We start from the raw sequence: 24,033 nt of genomic DNA, 5'->3' as shown, positions 1-24,033 counted from the left end.
TCAGCAGAGTACCCAGCCAGAAATAATCAGACACCCATTTTTCAAACTAGCATATAATGTCACATAAAACTAAACCACAGCTAAATGCAGCACTAACCTTTGATGATCTTCATCAGATGACAATCTTAGGACATTATGTTATACAATACATGCATGTTTTGTTCAATCAAGTTCATATTTATATCAACAAACAGCTTTTTACATTAGCATGTGATGTTCAGAACTAGCATACCCCCCGCAAACTTCTGGCGAATTTACAATATTACTCACGATAAACGTTCACAAAAAAACATAACAATTATTTTAAGAATTATAGATACAGAACTCCTCTATGCACTCGATATGTCCGATTTTAAAATAGCTTTTCGGTGAAAGCACATTTTGCAATATTCTAAGTAGATAGCCCGGCATCACAGGGCTAGCTATTTAGACACCCAGCAAGTTTAGCACTCACCAAAGTCAGATTTACTATAAGAAAAATGTTATTACCTTTGCTGTTCTTCGTCAGAATGCACTCCCAGGACTTCTACTTCAATAACAAATGTTGGTTTGGTCCCAAATAATCCATAGTTATATCCAAATAGCGGCGTTTTGTTCGTGCGTTCAAGACACTATCCGAAAGGGTAAATAAGGGTTACGCGCCCGACGCGTTTCGTGACAAAAAAATTCTAAATATTCCATTACCGTACTTCGAAGCATGTCAACCGCTGTTTAAAATCAATTTTTATGCCATTTTTCTCGTAAAAATGCGATAATATTCCGACCGGGAAAGCGTGTTTACGTTCAAAGAGAGAGAAAATAAAAACATGGGATCCCCTCGTGCACGAGCCTCAGTCTGATGGTCCACTGACCGGCCACTATCCAAACGCGCTAATGTTTTTCAGCCAAGGGCTGGAATTACATCATTCAGCTTTTTCCCGGGTTCTGAGAGCCTATGGGAGCCGTAGGAAGTGTCACGTTACAGCAAAGATCCTCAGTTTTCCATAAAAAGAGTCAAGGAGAACAAGAACTTGTCAGACAGGCCACTTCCTGTAAGGAATCTTCTCAGGTTTTTGCCTGCCATATGAGTTCTGTTATACTCACAGACACCATTCAAACAGTTTTAGAAACTTTAGGGTGTTTTCTATCCAAAGCCAATAATTATATGCATATTCTAGTCACTGGGCAGGAGTAGTAACCAGATTAAATCGGGTACGTTTTTTATCCGGCCGTGCAAATACTGCCCCCTAACCCCAACAGGTTAAACCTGTGCTAAAGGAAAGTAGGCTAATCTCAAATAAATTATTGACAATTTGAGAGTGAAAAGTTTGTGGTGTGTGGTTATGACACTGTGGATTCAACACACTCCTTTATAACTGTACTGACATCCTGTTAGCATATGCGTATGTCGCACGTCACTACTTCACTGGAGAGGCTTTTGAACGTAAACTAAAAATTTTTATCAAAATGCGTTCTGGAACATGTGAACTTTTATGTGTCTTAATAACAAAATGTGTATGCCATCTGTAAATATGAATAAAATTGTTAAATTACGAGCCTAGTTGGTTTAGTCACGGAAAAAGCCAGGAACCTTCCCGCTAGCCGTGTTAGGCTGAGATAATGGATGAGCTAGACCTGCCGAGAGATGAATTTGGATTGGTCTGCCATGTAGCATCTTCTGTCTATAACATGACCTGTGTAGGTAATCCTTTCTAACGCGGCTTTTTTGAAAAACATCACGAAGAACTACAAGAGTGTTACTAATGCTTTCCACTTTCTGGAGGAAATCCCTGATTTAGGTCCAAAAACAAATATTGAACCCGACATTGTAGAGTCTTCTGATGACAGTGATGGGGAATTAACGCCGACCAACAGTGTTGTTGTCACGGAAGAATTTGACCGACCGAGTTGAAATCAGTGGAATGCCCTGTGGAAGCAGAGTATGATAGCTAAGGAGATGGAGAGGGTCGAAAACAGAACACAGAAGGATGTTGTATAAAACATGTCTCTGGATTACATCTTCAAACTAAGGAAAATCACGGCATCCGTGACAGAGAGGGAGACGCTGTCATCCATGTATATGGGTAAGAGTCTAGCTAGCTACATTTTCAGTTATTATACATTTCAAGATTTGATGGTACATGGCCCCGTCCATCGTCCCTTTGATGCAGTGAAGTTGTCCTGTCCCCTTAGCAGAAAAACACCCCCAAAGCATAATGTTTCCACCTCCATGTTTGACAGTGGAGATGGTGTTCTTGGGGTCATAGGCAGCATTCCTCCTCCTCCAAACACAGCGAGTAGAGTTGATGCCAAAGAGCTCCATTTTGGTCTCATCTGACCACAACACTTTCACCAGTTGTCCTCTGAATCATTCAGATGTTCATTGGCAAAATTCAGACGGGCATGTATATGTGCTTTCTTGAGCAGGGGGCGCTGCAGGCGGGCACTGCAGGATTTCGGGCGCTGCAGGATTTCAGTCCTTCACGGCGTAGTGTGTTACCTATTGTTTTCTTGGTGACTATGGTCCCAGCTGCCTTGAGATCATTGACAAGATCCTCCCGTGTAGTTCTGGGCTGATTCCTCACCGTTCTCATGATCATTGCAACCCCACGAGGTGAGATCTTGCATGGAGCCCCAGGCCGAGGGACATTGACAGTTCTTTTGTGTTTCTTCCATTTGCGAATAATCGCACCAACTGTTGTCACCTTCTCACCAAGCTGCTTGGCGATGGTCTTGTAGCCCATTCCAGCCTTGTGTAGGTCTACAATCTTGTCCCTGACATCCTTGGAGAGCTCTTTGGTCTTGGCCATGGTGGAGAGTTTGGAATCTGATTGATTGCTTCTGTGGACAGATGTCTTTTTTACAGTTAACAAGTTGCGGTTAGGAGCACTCCATTTAACAGTGTGCTCCTAATCTCAGCTCGTTACCTGTATAAAAGACACCTGGGAGATTGAGGGGGTCAAATACTTATTTCCCCTCATTAAAATGCAAATCAATTTATAACATTTTAGACATGCGTTTTTCTGGATTTTTTTGTTGTTATTCTGTCTCGCACTGTTCAAATAAACCTCCCATTAAAATTATAGACTGATCCTTTCTTTATCAGTGGGCAAACGTACAAAATCAGCAGGGGATCAAATACTTTCTTCCCCCACTGTATGAAAGCACAGAAAACTTGAAAGCAACTCCTGTAGCGAATGGTTTAAAAGGGAGATCCCCCATAATTGGGCCTATTCATCTTATTGAGTGCAGATAATATGTTACATATGATCTTAACCTAATATTTTCACTGAAATACATATTACACATTAATAATCATGTAATAAAAAGATGCAAACCTTTGTCACATAAACGCACGCATTGGCTTTTTCAGGCTTCCATTTCTTTGGAAGAAATTGCTTTTCAAAAAATATATAGGTGGCACCACAGGTTCCAGAGTTGTAGGGCGAATGATCAGGTAACACAGGCAAGTCAGTTAAGAACAAATTCTTATTTACAATGACGGCCTACACCGGCCAAACCTGGATGACGCTGGGCCAATTGTGCGCCGCCCTATGGGACTCCCAATCACGGCCAGTTGTGATTCAGCCTGGATGAAACTCCGGACCCTGTACAGTATGACATAGGGATTAATCAGTTGTAAAATGACTGTTCTCTCTGCTACCGACAGGCAAGCGGTACCGGAGCGCCAAGTCTAGGTCCAAAAGACTTCTAAACAGCTTCTACCCCCAAGCCATAAGACTCCTGAACACCTAATCAAATGGCTACCCAGACTATTTGCATTGCCCTCCCTTTCACACCGCCGCTACTCTCTGTTGTTATCATTTATACATAGTCACTTTAATAACTCTACCGTCATGCATATATTATCTAAACTAACCGGTGCCCCCGCACATTGACTCTGTACCGGTACTCCCCTGTATATAGTCTCGCTATTGTTATTTTACTGCTGCTCTTAAATTACTTGTTACTTTTATTTCTTATTCATATCTGTATTTTTTTTAATTGCATTGTTGGTTAGGGGCTCATAAGTAAGCATTTCACTGTAAGGTCTAGACCTGATGTTTTTGGAGCATGTGACTAATACAATTTTATTTTATTTTGATTTTAAATAGTTTTAAATGGGCTATAATTGGACTTGCATCTTTCTAATCAGGTCATATGGTTTGAAAAAAATGCCTGGAAAAACTTCTGGCCCTACACTGAAAAAAATTAACCTTCTTACATGGTTCTTCCTCAGCTCTTAAAATCCAACTTCAGTCTCCTTTCACCTCATTTAACACCTGCTTTACTTAACAACAAAAAAGTAATCTCAATAGGTGATCCAGGTACCCTTATGACATGGCACAAGTGGGGTTGGGCTCTTTTGTTCTCTATTGTTCCTAAAGCAAGGGGAGGCCAATGTCATCAAAGTCACCATCAGACCAACTCCTTGAATGCTCTAGTCCTTGAAGTTTGCAGTTGTGGGGGCCTTTAGTGTGTGTACTTGACTGTATTTATCCTTAGGATATTGCTTCTCAACAGGAAAAGTAAAAATAAAATAAAATTCCCTGGAGGACATCTTTTAGGTTCCTTGGAGAACTCTTGCCTGACAAAGAAACTGAGTTAAGTGGAGGGGTTCTTGACGTGGCATATACATTTCTTCAGAATTATAAAAAGGCTCTACATGGCATAACAAATTGGCCAGTGGTAACTAGTGTTCATTTTTTGGTGTAACATTTCTATTGTTGATTCAGGAGTTAAATTAACACAAAAAAACTCCAGTGTTGGTGTTGATAACCAGAGTTTAACCAAAACCATATCCATCAGTCATATTTCCCAGCATACTCTATTGTAGGTGGATTTATAGAAAAAACAAATCTATATCTGGTTTTGCATGTATATTGATTGATTAATTAAAGGGACACTCCGGGATTTTGGTACTGAAGCCCTTTATCTACTTCCTCAGAGTCAGATGAACTCATGGATAAAAATGTTGTCTCTGCATCCAGTACAAAGGAAGTTAGAGGAAGTTTTGCGAGCCAATGCTAACTAGCATTAGCGCAATGACTGGAAATCTATCTAGCATGTTAGCAGTTACCATAGACTTTCAGTCATTACGCTAATGTTAGTTAGTTACTAACTAGCGTTAGCGCAATTGCTTTCTTCAAACTGCACACAGACACATAAAAATGGTATCCACGAGTTCATCTGAATCTGGGGAAGTAGATAACGGGCTTCATTGCCAAAAATTCAAAATGTTGGTTATCCCACTCTGGCTGGATATTAATATTTATGTACACACCACTTAGCCAGCCAGCATAATGTGACTTTTAATGATAACATATTCACTTAGGATCTCGCTTGGTGAAGGTCACAGAACTGAAAATGCATGAATGCAACAACCATGTCTTTCACTAGCAAACGGTCATGGGTGGTACTGGTAGCTCTTAAATTCACTCGAAAGGCACTCTAGGAAATGAACAAATAAGATTCAACAGCACGTGTCAAACTCATTCCACCAAGGCCGAGTGCCTGCTGGTTTTCGTTCCTCCCTTGTACTCAATTGATGAATTAAGGTCACTAATTAAAGAACTCCCCTCACCTCATTGTCTAGGTCTTAATTGGAATGGAAAAAAACCTGCAGACACTAGGCCCTCCATGGAATGAGTTCGACACCCCTGCCCTAGTGTTAAAACAACACCCAGAAAACGAGAACTACAAACATTTTAAGAACCATCTGAGTCCTGCAAATAATCATAAAAGGCTTTTTGTAGAATCTTTTATGATGGTTATTTGAAACTCTTGATTTGTCAAAGACCCATCCCGTTTAAGGTTCCTCAGAAATCCTCAAATGGTTCACCTACGGTAGGGTTCCCCAACCAGCGGCCTGCGGTCGAAGTTTGGCCCGCAGGTGATTTTATTTGGTCCACCAAGTTTTATGAGCCCCCTCACAAAAAATAGCTATACTGTATGTTTTATTGTTGGACATAAGACTGAAAAAACACCAGCAAATCAGCTCCAAGTGATTTTAATTTTGGAAATCTGTTCCAAACTATCCCCACGCATAATAAAGATATACACTGAGTATACAAAACATTAAGAACACCTGCTCTTTCCATCACAGACTGACTAGGGGAAAGATATGATCCCTTACTGATGTAACTTGTGAAATCCACTTCAATCAGTGTAGATTAAGGGGAGGAGACAGGTTAAAGAGGGATTTTTAAGCTTTGAGACAATTGAGACATGGATTGTGTATGTGTGCCATTCAGAGGGTGAATGGGCAAGACAACATTTTTAAGTGAATTTGAACAGGGTATGGTAGTAGATGCCAGGCATACCGGTTTGTGTCCAGAACTGTAACACGGCTGGCTTTTTCACACATTGGAGTGGGTCAACATGGGCCAGCATCCCTGTGGAACGCTTTCGACACCTTGTAGAGTTCATGCCCCGACAAGCTGTTCTGAAGGGGGGGGGGGGGGGGGAGGGGTATACTATGTGTATGTGAGCGTATACAAATGTAAGCAAGGTTGGAAATTATGTTATAGTCAAATATTATCTGTTTGGGCTTTCTTTTTGCAGTCAATTTGCAGTCTACAAATAATGTTTTATTATGTTCCGGCCCCCTGACCATCCGCTCAAGAAAAAAAAAAATTGTCCCGCGGCTGAATTTAGTTAATGACCCTGTCCTATGGCATTGCTCTGAAGAACCTTATTTGGTTCCAACTGAAACATGTTTTTTTTTTAAGAGTGGAATGATGAAAACCCTGTCAAACTGCAGTAACATTGTACTTGTTCATATGAATTCTAGTTTAAAACTAGACTAACAGACACAGAGACAACAATTGCAATTGGACAATATAACTAACATGGCTGAGCTTGCTTTATTTAGGGTTGCATCGTGTAGGCTTATGCATCTGTAGAATAATAAACTTCTCTCCATGGTGAAGGAAGTTTCTGATGAACTTCACCAACGCCGTGGATCCGAGACCAGGCTTTGTGGAATCTAGCTCCGACTACATTGATTCGGTCAATAGTTGAAATAATGGGTCAATACTTAAAAAAATGATTAAACACCCACCGTGTACCTATGTTTGTCCTCTGTAGTCGCGTGCCTTTGTTTGCTGAAATCCGTACTTTTGAGTTGTCGTCTTTGAGCAACAGCAATGAGAAAACAGTCGACGGTTGTCTTTTATTAACGTTTATAGAAAAAGTATGAATTTCAGCAAATAAAGAAAGGCACGCAAATACAATGGACAAACATAGGTAAAAGATGGGCATTTCATAATACTTCAAACATATATCGAATCAATGTAGTCAGAGCTAGATTCCACAAAACCTGGTCTCGACTCCAATGCTGTTGTTGAAGTTCATCATAAACTTCCTTTATCATGGAGTGGAGTTTAGTCCGCATATGCATCTGCAATTAAAATGTTACTCACAGTCTATCCATGTCATTACTATTGTGTTGACTGATTTTCCAGTTAACAATTTTGGATTGAAAATGTCTAGGTGGTTTAAGCCAGCTGAAGTTCGAATATAACCCAAATTTGAGCACATTACATTTTCTCCAGACAAAAATAAATGGGAAATAAATGCATAATGTTACTGGTTCGTTTACCTTGGCAGCGTAGGCTGTATCCAGCTGCGATTGTTATCAGTAAGCCAGTTGCTGAGACCTGACATTTTTCAGTTTTTCATGGCATACACCATGTCAGATTGGTAATGTTTTGATGAAGCTGCTGCAACATTTCTGTTAATTGTTTTTGCTTGTGTCTGTAGGAAGTGTTGTGTTATCATGTTTGCTAAATAAATACTGTTGGAAAGTGAAGAGCGAGTTTTGCATTCTTTAGTGCGTAGTCCCTAACCGCGCAACCTCTGATTTCCGCGAATCTGATTGCTCGACACGCACAGAACCTGCAACACTCCGATGTGAAGCATAGATTAATTGTGCACAAAGGTGACAAATTGTGTAAATTTGTGTAAAAAAGATTACTTTGTAGCCTTTAACGCTTTTGCAACAATATTTTGTATTAAACCAAATTAAAAAGTGGTGGGGTGCTGCCCCACCTGAGTGAAAAGTGCAGTGGAAAATGCTAGTTAACCACACGTTTACCGGTGGCTCTAAATTGACAAATAGAATAACACATATGCACATACAATTTAAGAAGATGGACAGAAAAATGAATACCCATTGCATTAATTAATTAATTGTGTACACATTAATAAGCTAGCATTGTGGTTTATTGAAATAAAATAAATATGACGCTCAAAAGTAACAAGTCCATCTAGAATTTGAACCCGTTATTAAGGATTCAGTAGATAGACCTCAAATAGCAGTGTAGCATCAGTAATACCGCTGTATTACACTTTTACAAGTTAAACCAACCTAATGTTCGTGTTGTCACCTACCTCTCGTGCAGATTTTACATCACAGACTGTCAGAAAAGTTCCAATGGTCAGTTAGAAAAACAAAATTCATCAGGAACATTGACATGCCGTTTCTGTCTAGCAACCAACTGTTTCGACCTTTCCGTCAAGCGCGCACGACAAGAAAGCAGAGGAGATTGAACAGAGTGGGTCCGAAAATACCAGATATAACTGATATAGCTGGTACGGAATACATATTAGGAACTCCGTCATTACTCCTCCTCAACGCGCACCCCTCCCCTAGCCAAATATCAACCCTGCACTAGTCAAGTGTGATGTATTGTTGTCTCTCTATCTTCTTGCCCTTTGTGTTGTTGTCTGTGCCCAATAATATTTGTTTGGTGTTTTTTATTTGCTATAATGTGTTTGGCATGTTGTGTTGCTACCATGCTGTGTTGTCATGTATTGCCGCCATTCTGTTGTTGTCTTACAGTAGGTCTCTCTTTATGTAGTGTTGTGTTGTCTCTCTTGTTGTGATGTGTTTTGTCCTATATTTTTATTTAATTTATTTTATATTTTTTATCCCAGCCCCCTTTCCCGCAGGAGGCCTTTTGCCTTTTGGTAGGCTGTCATTGTAAATACAAATTTGTTCTTAACTGACTTGCCTAGTTAAATAAAGGTTAAATAAATAAAATAAAATGTGTAACCCCTCCTTTTGTTCTTCTGCAGTGGGGTTTTAGGGTGGACTACATCCAACTACTGGATTCAAAGTGAAAAGAATATAACTAACTTACTCCTCACAACTAAAATAGTCAACAACAAAAAACACTAAACATAGAAAAACAGTCTCCCACTTCTTCTGTCCTTCCACGTTCCATATCTCCCCACTCAGGCTCCCGTGACAGCCTTTCATATAGCTCCGCCGCATCCACAATGATGTCCATCTTTCCAGACTTTTTCCACTTTGGCAGATCAACATAGCTAAAGAGTAAAAGTCCACCTTCTTAACCTGTAGAATATCTGGGTCCGTCTGAAGAGAGGCAACATGTGCCTCATGCCGTGAATGCCTATCCTCCACCATAGGCCCTCAGGACCATTCGCTCCCTCAACCCTCTTGACAGCTGCTGCATATGATATGTTCTGGTTGGCCCTGACTTTAGCCAACTCATTTTCCTTCACCCCTCATAGGGCATATTAAAGATGAAGCAACATGGTTCCCACCACAATTGCAACATTTCACACAATCAAAATTCAATCCACAGTCAACATGATCTTCTCCACAACTTTCCCACCTTGGCTTCTTTCTTCTACAGACACTTTCCATATGTCTAAAGGCACTTCATGGATCACACTGCTGCAATCTTGGGACAAACGCTCTTACACAATAATTCATACACCCCAACTTCATCTGGGTAGGGATGGACTCAAAAAACAAAAGAACAGATAGACTCTTCACTTTCTCTTCATTAACTACTCGATTCATTTGACGTGCATCAATCACTCCAGGGATATTTTTCATTTTCATCACATCGACTTCACACAAAACGGCAGCTATTACCCTGCTCCAAAGAGCCACGCACGACATGGCAACCTCCTCGAATCAGGTGCGACGCAACACCAGCTCTTTCTGTTCCTCAGAAGTACACAAAATAAAAAGAAGTCCACTTTCTCGTAATCCTCACTGCATTTACTTTAACCATCACTCTTTCCACCAATCTGGATATTTCAAATGGATTCTTCAGATTTGGCAACTCAAACCACTCCTCCTCAAAAAACTGTACTCCTACAAGATAAGAGGGGACATTCACAGAACTAGGTGTTATGTTTCCCAATACTACTTTGCTCCGTTTCCCATTTCTTTGGACCGTAGTCCAATCTCCCTCACTTTCACCACCGTTATTTCCAAGATCCACGCCGGCTCCTGCTTCCTCAACCCCCACCCCTCCCCTGACAAGTATTAACCCTGCACTAGTCAAGCGTCATCCCTACTCCTCATCCCTCACCCCTGCATTGGTCAGTTATCACCCTTGCTCTAGTCAAGACTCAGTTCTTCATTTTATCCCTTACCCTTGCACTCTTTTATTCAAAATTGGGCAAAATACATTCTTAGAGCAGATTATTTCCTTTCTCTGTGGATCCCAAAAAACAGTGGGAAAGGCATTGGGAAAACCTATTCATGCATCTAAGAACATAAGTAAAAAAAAAAACACAAAAAACATTGTATAACCTCCTGAGTGGTCGCAGCGGTCTAAGGCACTGCATCGCAGTGCTAGAGGCGTCACTACAGATCCAGAGTCACTCCTGGTTTGTGACGAAGCCGGCCGTGAACGGGAGACCCATGAGGTGCTGCACAATTGGCCCAGCATCGTCCGGGTTAGGGGAGAGTTTGACCGGCCGGGATGTCCTTGTCCCATCGCGCTCTGGTGACTCCTGTGGCAGGCCGGCCGCATGCACACTGACACGGTCGCCAGTTTGACGGTGTTTCCTCCAACACATTGGTGTGGCTGGCTTCCTGGTTAACCAAGCAGTGTGTTAAGAAGCAGTGCGGCTTGGCAGGGTCATGTTTCAGAGGACGCATGGCTCTCGACCTTCGCCTCTCCCTAGTCCGTACCGGAGTTGCAGCGATGGGACAAGACTGTGACTACCAATTGGATATCACGAAAAATGGGTAAAAAAATTGAGAAATAAATAAAAACATTGTATTATTATCTAGCTAGCTATCTACCTACAGTAGGCCACTGTGTATAAGCTGCTAGCTAGCTAGATAACTTTACAGATAAATGAATCAAATATCATCAGCTAGCTAACTTCCTATTAGCTAGCTATCTTGAAGTATTTATTAAAAACACAAGCTCCAAATTCAATGTTTCAGCAAATAATTTGTTTATTTTCTTTATACCTACAGGGGTCATAAAAATGTAAATCAAATAGCTAAATGACACATTTTATGATCATCTTAAAATAATTCCATATGTTAGTTTAGTAGATATTGCTATTTAAGGACTTATACCAACAGGGGTTAAGGTCTTAATTTTCCCTAGAACAGTGGTTCCCAACCAGGGGGTACTTTAGAAGACTCATGAGATCATAGGCTTACTGGTAAAATGCACATGAGGGGGTACTCCAGGCAGAGCAAAATTCAGTTAGTGGTACAGTAACCGAAAAAGTTTGAGAACCACTGCCCTAGAACATACTGTATGAATGGTTAAACAATAAGCACACAATACAGAAGATATTTAAGAAAATATATTGACGATTTTATTACAAAAGTGTCAGACTGTTGTAAAAGTGTTACACAACTTTAGACATACTATGCTGAGTAAAGTAATGTATTTCTTCCGAAAATGCTAACATTAGCGTTCATTGGCAGTAACTTATCTACCGAAACCAAACTGTATAACGACACAGGGCGAGATCCAGATGCAGACACAGGAGGCAGATAGTTAGCGTCTCTGATATTTATTAGAATACAAGGGGCAGGCAATGGGCAGGTCGAGAACAGGCAGAAGTTCATTAACCAAATCAGAGTCCAAAAGGTACAGGGGGCAGGCAGGCTCGAGGTCAGGGCAGGCTGAATGGTCAGGAAGGCGTGCTCAGTGTCAGGGCAGGCAGAACAGGTCAGAACCGGGAGGGCTAGAAAACAGAGACTAGGAAAAATTGGAGCACGAAAAAACACGTTGGTAGGCTTGACAAGACAAGACGAACTGGCAACAGACAAACAGAGAACACAGTTATAAATACACTGGGGATAATGGGGAAGATAGGCGACACCTGGAGCGGGGTGGAGACAAGCACAAAGTCAGGTGAAACAGATCAGGGTGTGAAACTGTGGATTGCAGTCACTCCTTAGAGCAGTCAATAGACTGCTTAAGAGGTAAAGAAAATTTCCAAAATATCCCACATTTTTCACATTTGTGTTTTTTCAAAAAATATGATTGCTTATGGGTACCTGTATATGTGTGTCAAATATTACTGTACTCAGATTTATTAAAAGATTTTAGATGTGTATGAACATTTGTTTTTTGCAAAACACTATATATCCATTGCTTAGCTGGAATAGAATGTTTGTATCCTATATTTTTGACTGTGTGGGGTGTTTGATATTATTTCCTTAAGCATCCTCTGTTTTGTTCTTAGTCATTTACCATTTTGAGACCTTAAAGAGCATCACGTACTGCTGGAATGTCAACGAATGGCATGTCCATCTTTCTGTGAGGAATTACACTGGTCACTCAAAATATTTACTGTATAAAGTATTTATAAAGCATAAATAGCCTTCACTTTAGATGAGGCCACGCAAAAATACTTTACTAATGATTAGTAAATGGTTTATAAGGACCTATATGAAACATCTTCATTATTACATACTTTAAAATTGTTTATAAATGTGTGAACTAGCTTACTTACATTAACAAATGTGGGAGTACTGATTAATAAATGATAAATTAACGATTTACTTATCCATGATAAAATCTTTATTAAGTGGAGTTATTGTTAGTGCTACCTTATTTTTCAATAACACTTTATTTGGATAGTCCATTTGTAGATGTTCTAGTACAGACTATCTACTAACCATAACTCTAACCCTAACCATAACCTTAGCAAGCAGTTTCACACTCCTGACCACCACTTTGAGAACCACTGGGACTCATTGGAGGACATCATTAGCAGGATGTCATTGATGTCCTGCTACATAAGGACGTTTTTAAGATGTTCTGAAAACTTTTGTTTTACCAGTCGTCAGGATGTCAAGTGATGGTCCCAGTTGTCCCAAACCATTATAAGTAAAGTAATTACATGGTATGGGATTTTTGAGGTAAGTGGTAGGCTGTTCAGGTAAAATAGTGTCAAAATCCCTCCAAAAAATGTACATGATCACTTAGTACTGACTTTTCAATATGACCCCACTTTGTATTTGAACTTACAACTTCTGAATTTTGAGTACACTGATCTTTCCGCTACATCAAAGTCTGAGGCATTCTCAGAAGTCCCCTACACATTCATTACCTATAATACATCTCTGCACTTAGAAAAGAGTGCCATCTGCATTGCTATTTTAATTATCAGTTAATTGGACTGTTCTGTCATTATTGATTTCATTAACTTTTTTCTGTATAGTTACGGTCTCCTGTATAGTTGTCTAATGTTGGTGGGGCTAGACTGTAAACTCTCCTTCCAGACTCATAATAAGCATCTCCAATCCAAAATTAAATATAGAATCGGCTTCCTACTTCGCAAACAAAGCCTCCCTCACTCATGCTGCCAAACATAACCTCGCAAAACTGACTATCCTGTTGATTCTTGACTTCGGCGATGTCATTTACAAAATAGCCTCCAACATTCTACTCAGCAAATTGGAAGCAGTCTATCACAGTGCCATCCGTTTTGTCACCAAAGCCCCATATACTACCCACCATTGTGACCGGTATGCTCTCGTTGGCTGGTCCTCGCTACATATTCGTCGCCAAACCCACTGGCTCCAGGTCATCTATAAGTCTTTGCTAGGTAAAGCTCAGCTCACTGGTCACCATAGCAACACCCACCCGTAGCATGTGCTCCAGCAGGTACATTTCAATGGTCATTCAATGGTCATCCCCAAAGCCAACACCTCCTTTGTCCGCCTTTCCTCTGCTGCCAATGAATGGAACAAATTGCAAAAATCACTGAAGTTGGAGACTTATATCTCCCTCACTAACTTCAAGCATCGGCTGTCAGAGCAGCTTGTAGCTGTACACATTTATTGCCTTACCTGCTTACTTCATTTGCACACACTGTATACAGATTTTCTATTGTGTTATTGACTGTATGTTTGTTTTTCCCATGTGTAACCCTGTGTTGTTGTTTTTGTCGCACTGCTTTGCTTTATCTTGGCCAGGTCACAGTTGTAAATGAGAACTTGTTCTCAACTGGCCTACCTGGTTAAATAAAGGTGAAAATATTATATATATATTATTCTGTTTAAATGTTACTCCTGAATAACTATAACAATATATATTTTAAACTATAAAAATAAAGAGAGTCGCATACTCCATATATAAACTCCCAGTAATGTATTGGGTAAATCACCAACATTTCGACAATGTCATGAATACTTGAACCGGGTTATGTCGACAAACAGTGCAATTAGTGCAGCCAATGACAACAGTGAGGGGTGTGTCATAATGATTAAGTTAATTAGAATGAATTTAGTGAAACTGTTAAAAAACAATAGTTTGTGGCATTTTAAATATTATGTTATTGTTATCATATGCAAACATAATTGAATATTGTACATAATATTGGCATCAACATATATTATTGTTTAATTCAATTTCACATATTTAATTGTTTCCTATTTCATTTATATTTGTTACATGTAATCTTTTGGTTCAACCGTAAGGCATAATAAGCATCGTCAACAGGGGGAACATATTAGATGTACGCTAATAAGCTGTAGAAAGAATATATCAATTTATAAGACTTGTTCATAAAATAAAGAATTGTTCATAAGAAGGGCCTGAGATCAAAGTCAATATTCAGACCCCTAGGGGTCAATGTTTTTAGCCTCCCTTTGTAGTAGTAGGATCTTGATGTTTCCTCCTCTCCTTGGTAGAGCAACATGCTCAATGCCTGTGTATTTGAGGGAGGACATTAGATGGTTAGCTTCAACAAAGTGAGCTGCTACTGGATAGTCAATGTCCTTACACCTGATTGAGCTGCAGTGTTCAGCTATGCGTTGTTTTAATTGTCTTTTCATTTGTCCTACGTAGGCTTTTCCACATTAACAGGTGATGAGATAGATTACTCCCTTGGTCTTGCATGGGATGTTACCCCTAACAGGAATTTTTACACCTGTATGTGGGTGTCTGAAGAAGGATGTTTTTATAGTGCTATTACACTGTGCGCATGAGCCACATTTGTAGTTCCCATTTGGAATGGGTGTCAAGAGTGTCTGAGAGGCTCAGGGCATGTCAGATCTCACCAAGCTATCTCCAATATTGCGACCACGCTTATAGACCACCAGTGGGGGTTCCTTGAAGAGGTGTGTTTTTTTGTCTGATTGCAGAATTTGCCAGTGCTTTTTCAGGATTGCTTTCATTTTCTCCAAACACTTGGTGTACTTGGTGCAAAAGACAGGTGCGTTGTTTTTTCTTCTTTGGTTGAGTTTTTTGTAATTGAGATATTTTTATCATTGCAGCATCAAGAGTTGTCCTTGTAGCCTCTCATTTTTAATTTATCTGTCATTATTTCTAGCATTGCTGTCAAAATCTTTCTGGTGGCCACAGATTTGTTTAACTCTGCATAACTGGCTATATGGTAGACCATTCTTGAGGGGAAGGGGATGCATACTATCCACATATAGCAAGGTATTGTGGTCTGTTGGCTTTGTGTATAAGTTTTTCTCTCATCATTCTGCATGGTGAATTTGAGGTATTCAGAGCTCTCCTTTAGTAGAGTTTGGAATTAATTTAGTTCCTGCTGACTTCCTTCCCAGAGCACAAAGACATCATCTAAACTCAGCAAAAAAAAGAAACGTCCCTTTTTCACGACCCTGTCTTTCAAAGATAATTCGTAAAAATCCAAATAACTTCACAGATCTTCATTGTAAAGGGTTTAAACACTGTTTCCCATGCTTTTTCAATGAACCATAAACAATTAATGAACATGCACCTGTGGAACGGTCATTAAGACACTAACAGCTTACAGACAGTAGGCAATTAAGGTCACAGTTATGAAAACTTAGGACACTAAAGAGGCCTTTCTACTGACTCTGAAAAAACACCAAAAGAAAGATGCCCAGGGTCCCTGCTCATCTGCGTGAACGTGCCTTAGGCATGCTGCAAGGAGGAATGAGGACTGCAGATGTGGCCAGGGCAATAAATTGCAATGCCCGTACTGTGAGACGCCTAAGACACTGGTACAGGGAGAGAGGATGGACAGCTGATCGTCCTTGTAGCGGAAGACCACGTGTAACAACACCTACACATGATCGGTACATTCGAACATCACACCTGCGGGACAGGTACAGGATGGTAACAACAACTGCCCGAGTTAGACCAGGAACGCACAATCCCTCCATCAGTGCTCAGACTGTCCGCAATAGGCTGAGAGAGGCTGGACTGAGGGCTTGTAGGCCTGTTGTAAGGCAGGTACTCATCAGACATCACTGGCAACAACGTCGCCTATAGGCACAAACCCACCGTTGGTGGACCAGACAGGACTGGCAAAAAGTACTCTTCACTGACGAGTCGTGGTTTTGTCTCACCAGGTGTGATGGTCGGATTCGCGTTTATCGTCGAAGGAATTAGCGTTACACCAAGGCCTGTACTCTGGAGCGGGATTGATTTGGAGGTGGAGGGTCCGTCGTGGTCTGGGGCGGTGTGTCCCAGCATCATCGGACTGAGCTTGTTGTCATTTCAGGCAATCAAAGAGGCAATCAAAGCGAAGAGTCCGGATCTCAATCCCATTGAGCACGTCTTGGACCTGTTGGATCGGAGGGTGAGGGCTAGGGTGTCACGGTTGTCGAAAGGAGCGGCCCAAAGTGCAGCGTGGTTGTAGTTCCACATTTTATTAAATCCGTGAAACTTTGCAATACCTAAATAACTGAATTGACAAAAAAACAAACCGTGACGCAGAGAAACAAACACTACTCAAAATATAATAACCCACAAAACCCAGGAAGAAAAACCCCTACTTAAATATGATCTCCAATTAGAGACAACGAGGACCAGCTGCCTCCAATTGGAGATCAACCCCAAAAAAACAACATAGAACTTAAACATAGAAAAACACCCCCTGTCACGCCCTGACCTACTCTACCATAGAAAATAACCTCTTACTTTGGTCAGGACGTGACATAGGGCCATTCCCCGCAGAAATGTCCAGGAACTTGCAGGTGCCTTGGTGGAAGAGTGCGGTAGCGTCTCACAGCAAGAACTGGCAAATCTGGTGCAGTCCATGAGGGGGAGATGCACTGCAGTACTTTATGCAGCTGGAGGCCACACCAGATACTGACTGTTACTTTTGATTTTGACCCCCCTCTTTGTTCAGGGACACATTACTCCATTTCTGTTTGTCACTGTCTGTGGAACTTGTTCAGTTTATGTCTCAGTTGTTGATTCTTGTTATGTTCATAGAAATATTTACGTTTATTTAAGTTTGCTGAAAATAAACGCTGTTGACAGTGAGAGGATGTTACTTTTTTTGCTGAGTTTTTGTATCTCTTCCATAGGAGAATTTTAGAAAGTAGGACGTGTGTCTCTGTTTTGTAAAGGAGTGCTTCCTCAAATTGTCCCACATACAGGTTTGCATAGTTGGGGGGAAAGCGGGAGCCCATGGCACACCAAATTCGAATTAAAAAGTCTGACTCAAAGATGAAGTAGTTATTGGATAATACCAGTTCAGTAAGTTGTAAGATGCAATCATTGGATGGAGCAAGGGTAGAGTCTCTCTGCTGAAGGAAGTGTTGCAGCGCCTGCAAGCCTCCAGTGTGTGGGATGTTAGTGAACAAGCTCTCCACATCAAAAGTGGCCAGCAGGGTGCCCTCTGGTATCCTTCCTAAGCCCTTTATCAATGTGACTGGTGTCTTTGACATAAGATGGGAGATTCTCAACCATCGGTTTAATGTGGTAATCCACAAACGTAGAAATGTTGGATATCAGAGTCGATTGCTGCTACAATGGGTCTACCTGGAGGAGGAGACACTTGTTTGAGTTACAGTTCAACTAAGGAAATTTGTAAATTGAAATAAATTAATCAGGCCCTAATCTATGCATTTCACATGACTGTTGGTCACAGATACCTTAAAAAAAAGGTAGGGCCGTGGATCAGAAAGTCACAGCAGATACTGACTGGTTATCATTTGCCTCATGCAGTGTGACACATCTCCTTCGCATACTGTAGAGTTGATCAGGCTGTTGATTGTGGCCTGTGAAATGTTGTCCCACTCCTCTTCAATGGCTGTGCAAAAGTGCTGGATATTGATGGGAGTGTCAATCTAGAGCATCCCAAACATGCTCAATGGGTGACATGTCTGGTGAGTATGCAGGCCATGGAAGAACTGTGACATTTTCAGGTTCCAGGAATTGTGTACAGATCCTTGCGACATGGGGACATGCATTATCATGCTGAAACATGAGGTGATGGCAGCGGATGAATGGCACGATAATGGGCCTCAGGAACTCGTCACGGTATCTCTGTGCATTCAAATTTCCATCGATAAAATGCAATTGTGTTCATTGCCCGTAGCTTATGCCTGTCCATACTATAACCCCACCGCCACCATGGGCACTCTGCTCACAATGTTGACAGCAAACAGCTCGCCAACACGACGCCATACACGCTGTCTGCCATCTGCCCGGTACAGTTGAAACCGGGATTCATCCATGAAGAGCACACTTCTCCTGCGTGCCAGTGGCCATCGAAGGTGAGCATCTGCCAACTGAGGTCGGTTGCGACGTCGAACTGCAATCAGATCAAGACCCTGGTGAGGACAATGAGCACACAGATGAGCTTCCCTGAGACGATGTCCTAAAAAAATATTTGGTTGTGCAAACCCACATTTTAATCAGCTGTCCTCGTGGCTCGTCTCAGACCATCCCACAGGTGAAGAAGCTGGATGTGGAGGACCTGGTCTGGCATGGTTACACGTGGTCTGCAGTTGTGAGGCCAGTTGGACGTACTGCCAAATTCTCTAAAACAATGGCTTATGGTAGAGATATTAACATCAAATTGTCTGGAAACAGCTCTGGTGGGCATTCCTGCAGTAAGCATGCCAATTGCACGCTCCCTCAAAGACATCTGTGGCATTGTGTTGTGTGACAAAACTGCGCATTTAGGGTGGCTTTTTATTGTCCCCAGCACAAGATGCACCTGTGTAATGATCACACTGTTTAATCAGCTTCTTGATATGCCACACCTGTCAGGTGGATGGATTATCTTGGCGAAGGAGAAATGCTCACTAACATGGATGTAAACATGGACAATTTCTGGGATCTTTTTTTTTTCAAGTCATGAAGCATGGCACCAACACGTTACATGTTGCGGTTATATTTTTGTTCAGTATAACTCTGTTAAAAGCACTGTCTGTGTGTTGGTGTCGTGTGGGCCCAATAGATCAACCGGTCACAAACAGCAGACGGGACGTACAGACGCCCAGCGGGACACTGGATGGGAGCGGGCTCTGCACGTAACGCCTGCTCAATGTCCGTGTGTCCAGCTCCCACACTACCGGCGCCACCAGGCAGGAGGCGGGGAGTATGGGAGTGGGATCCATGGGCCGCTCCTCTGTGTCATACAGCCGAAACAATGTGTCTGCCTTCACGTTCTGGGAGCCTGGTCTGTAGGAAAGGGTAAGCACAAAACGGTGAAAAACATGGCCCACCTTGCCTGGTGAGGGTTCAGTCTCCTCGCTGCCCGGATGTACTCCAGATTACGGTGGTCAGTCCAGATGAGAAAAGGGTGTCTAGCCCCCTCAAGCCAATGTCTCCACGCCTTCAAGGCCTTGACGACAGCCAACAGCTCCCGGTCCCCCACATCATAGTTTCGCTCTGCCGGGCTGAGCTTCTTCAAGAAGAAGGCACAGGGGAGGAGCTTCGGTGGCGTACCCGAGCGCTGAGAGAGCACAGCTCCTATCCCAGCCTCGGACGCGTCCACCTCCACTATGAACGCCAAAGAGGGATCCGGATGGGCCAGCACGGGAGCCGAGGTAAACAGAGCCCTCAGGTGACTAAAAGCCATGTCCGCTTCAGCTGACCACAGCAAGCGTACTGGGTCCCCCTTCAGCAGTGAGGTAATGGGAGCTGCTACCGGACCAAAACCCCGGATAAACCTCCAGTAGTAGTTGGCAAACCCTAAGAACTGCTGCACCTCCTTTACCGTGGTGGGAGTCGGCCAATTACGCACGGCTGCAATGCGGTCACTCTCCATCTCCACCCCTGAGGTGGAAATGCGATACCCTAGGAAGGAGAAGGACTGCTGGAAGAACAGGCATTTCTCAGCCTGGACATACAGGTCATGCTCCAACAGGCGACCAAGCACTCTGCGCACCAGGGACACATGCTCGGCGCGTGTAGCGGAGTATATCAAAATGTCATCAATATACACCACTACGCCCTGCCCATGCAGGTCCCTGAAAATCTTGCCTACAAAGGCTTGGAAGACTCATGGCGCATTCATCAACCCGTACGGCATGACGAGGTACTCATAGTGCCCTGAGGTGGTACTGAAAGCCGTCTTCCACTCGTCTCCCTCCCGGATACGCACCAGGTTGTAAGCGCTCCTGAGATCTAGTTTGGTGAAGAAGCGCGCCCCGTGCATTGACTCAATCGCTGTGGCTATGAGCGGTAACAGGTAACTATACCTCACAGTGATCTGGTTCAGACCCTGATAGTCAATACATGGGCGCAGACCTCCCTCCTCCTTCTTCACAAAAAATAAACTCAAGGAGGCGGGTGAAGTGGAGAACCGAATGTACCCCTGACGCAGGGATTCAGAGACATATGTTTCCATAACCTCCGTCTCCGCCTGTGAAAGGGGATACACGTGACTCCTGGGAAGTGCAGCGTCTACCAGGAGATTTATCGCACAATCGCCCCGTCGATGGGGTGGTAATTGAGTCGCCTTCTTTTTAGAGAAGGCGAGAGCCAAATCGGCATATTCAGGGGGAATGCGCACGGTGGAGATCTGGTCTGGACTCTTCACCATAGTAGCACCAACGGAAACCCCTAAACACCTCCGGTGAGCACTCTCGCGACCACCCCGTGAGAGCCCTCTGTGGCCAAGAAACAGTGGGGTTATGACAAGCTAACCAGGGTAGGCCTAGCACCACGTGAAACGCAGGAGAGTCAATAAGGAAGAGACTAATTCTCTCCTTGTGACCCCCTTGCATCACCATGCCCAGTGGAGGCGGTGACCTCCCTAATCAACCCTGACCCTAATGGTCGACTATCTAATGCGTGAACGGGGAAGGGCACAGCCACAGGAACAATGAATGGTGGATCGGCGATGGCTAGAAGACCGATGACGTTGACCGCCGAACGTCGCCCGAACAAGGAGAGGGACCGACTTCGGAGGAAGTTGTGACAGATGCCTTTATTTCAACTAGCTAGCTAAAGCTAGATATGCAAATTGTTGACATGACAGTGTGTTTGATTCAACCCACGACCACCCCAAAAAATGCATCTAGCTCCCAGTAAAAAAGCTTACATGGTGCCGCAACGGATCATGAAAGGAGGCCGGTACTCGCCACACACAGCAACTTGGAATGATGACCCTGTTGCCAGGTCCCACACTTCCAGGCCACAAACTGTTATGTGATGCTCCTGGTTCCTACCTTTGACTCCTTACTAGAAGATCATCATAGCCAGTATGACCGCAATGCATCCTTACGGCCCTGCTACAGAGGTTAAATTCTCAATGGCTGACGGGCGCATTCATTCTATCTTGTGAATTGAAATAATGAGAAATTAAGTTGATTTGGTTGGTTTCTGTTGTAGCAGGTAGAACGTCACATTGATACAATGCTGATGGAACACATGTTGTGTAGATGAAGGGTTAGGATGCTTATCATCTACGGCTGACTTTGTTTCCTCCATCCAACAGGTCCAAGCTATCCTTGGCTATCCTTATTAGTTTGACTGACACACTGTTACTTCAATAGTCTACAGTACAATGCAATGTCGTATTCCCATATACACCTCACTGTATCCTGTGCAAATGCCAAATAAATGTGGATTTGATTTGATAACATCATTTTGATGGAATATGAGTACATTATAGTGAGACCGTATGCACCGTTTATGAATTCAACCACATCTTTTTCAATGCTATGCAGGATTGTGAATCACCATAAATGCTCTGATGACTACAGTTAAACGGGGGGTGGAAAGACATTACTACCACTAAGTCAGTGTCACAGCAAGTGTCCTTTACATACATTTGATGTGGTGTTGTGCTGTAACCAGTTCAGCATGTGTCCTGCTAATGTACCATCCTATTACTTAGTCTACCAATGTCATGCAGATGAGCCATTGTTTATTTGACTGACCACATTGGATATTCATTCAGTCAATCAAGTTGGGCAGTTCACAGTACGAATCAATGCTATATAGTCAATGTGCTGAACAGGCAAACAGCTTTATGTAAATAGTTATTGAATCACAAAGCATAACAAAAAATTCCATAGCATTTCTTACCTCTCTTTTGGTGTTGATTTTTCTACAACCTCAGGTTCCCTCGAAATCAGACTGTCTCCACCAGTATCTCACTGAGAAATAAATGTTTGTGGAATGTTACTGTACCAAATTTTATAGCTAGATGCATTTTTTGGGGTGGTCCTGGCCCGAAAATGCTGTCGACCACCTAGCTAGCTAGCATTATCATCTACAAACCAAACATACTATCATGTCAACAATCTGCATATCTAGCTTTACCTAGCTAACATTAGCTAGTTGAAATAAAGGCATTGGGCATGTTGTAGGGTTTGCAGTGTAGCTAAATGATGCTATCCTTAGATTCCTTTGAGTACAAAACAGTCTGAATACAGATGATGTTAGCTAGCAAAGTAGCCATGTTAGCTAGCAAAGTAGCCATGTTAGCTAGCAAAGTAGCCATGTTAGCTAGCAAAGTAGCCATGTTAGCTTGCTTGACCATTGACCACACTAAGGCAGGGCTCTCCAACTCTGTTCATGGAGAGCTTTTGTCCTGTAGGTTTTTATTCCAACCCTAATCGAGGGCACCTGATTCTAATAATTAGCTGGTTGATAAGCTGAATCAGGTTAGTTACAAGTGGGGTTGGATCGAAAACCTACAGGAGGGTAGCTCTCCAGAAACAGGATAACGTAACTAGCAGGCTAAAAACGCAACCCAATACTTACCTACAAGTCCATGAGAACGATGACCATTTTGGATTCACTCTTCCACCTTTCAAAATTAATTCCAATGTTTATCCGGTTTATGGATTGGTCATGAGCACTCTTTTGCTTGCTTCTTTTTTCTTTTGGGGTTGAGTTGATTCAGATCCAAGAACCAAGAATGATTCTCGCTTCTGTTTTCCCTGCTACAAGGACAGTTTATTGGTAAACAAGTTAGCTAGCTTGTTGGCTTCGTCTGCTCTGTGTTTGTTTCTGGCAGCTGTAACATTAGCTTGCAAGTTACTTTCACTTCCTTTCCAGCTCCGGGGCCATGGCAGCAGGGTAATTCGAGTAGGCAGGATTTAATGCAAAAGACACACCTTTCCCAGAAGGCCAGTCCAAGGTGGCTCAGGGATTAACCCCCTTGTTTTTGTTCGAAGTGAAAACATTACACAAGAAGTGGGGCGGTATTGGGTCGTCCGCGATCTGTCGATTCCTGCTTTAAGCTTGAGGACAGTGTGTGTGGGTGTGTGTGTGTTTGCCAGTACTCCTACATTAGTTGTGCACAACTACTTGTGTGCGCGCACACTTGTGGGTTTTTGCTCTGTAATGGCTCTGTAAATATAGCCCGGCAGGTTATGCATCCTGGGGGCCAACAGCATTAGTGTACGAAATGACACACTGTAATCTCACTGGAGGTGATGACACACACTACACTCTCCTCTTCTTTGGGCCCGAGGTCATTTGATGCCACCCTCCAATTCCCCCCCATCCCACTCTGATAAACAGCCATCTTCCTGTTGGTGGCCATGACACTCCCCCTTTAGCATCTAGTAAACATATTGAAGTCGATTATTCTAACTCTCTGCAC

General features: G+C 42.5%; 1 protein-coding gene and 1 long non-coding RNA gene across 2 annotated transcripts in view; both read right to left on the bottom strand.

Annotated features, from left to right (window-relative positions):
- esr2a (estrogen receptor 2a) overlaps positions 1-8,557 on the bottom strand; it is a 48,496-nt gene extending 39,939 nt beyond the window's left edge. Inside the window, 1 exon segment of the mRNA XM_029733410.1 lies at positions 8,374-8,557. The gene's annotated coding sequence lies outside the window, so the exon portion shown is untranslated.
- A 3,009-nt stretch (positions 8,558-11,566) lies between these two features.
- Positions 11,567-23,641, bottom strand: LOC115174658 (uncharacterized). The gene is made up of 3 exons (XR_003871816.1): positions 23,187-23,641; positions 22,506-22,576; positions 11,567-11,964 (listed from the first exon to the last, which is right to left on the bottom strand). It is a non-coding gene; the product is annotated as an uncharacterized LOC115174658 (long non-coding RNA).
- Between the last annotated feature and the right edge of the window lie 392 nt (positions 23,642-24,033).

The sequence above is a fragment of the Salmo trutta genome, chromosome 35 (assembly GCF_901001165.1).
Source record: "Salmo trutta chromosome 35, fSalTru1.1, whole genome shotgun sequence".
NCBI classification, from domain to species: Eukaryota; Metazoa; Chordata; class Actinopteri; order Salmoniformes; family Salmonidae; genus Salmo; species Salmo trutta.
The sequence above is the reverse complement of the archived record's forward strand: the minus strand, read 5'-3'. Positions and strand labels throughout refer to the sequence as shown.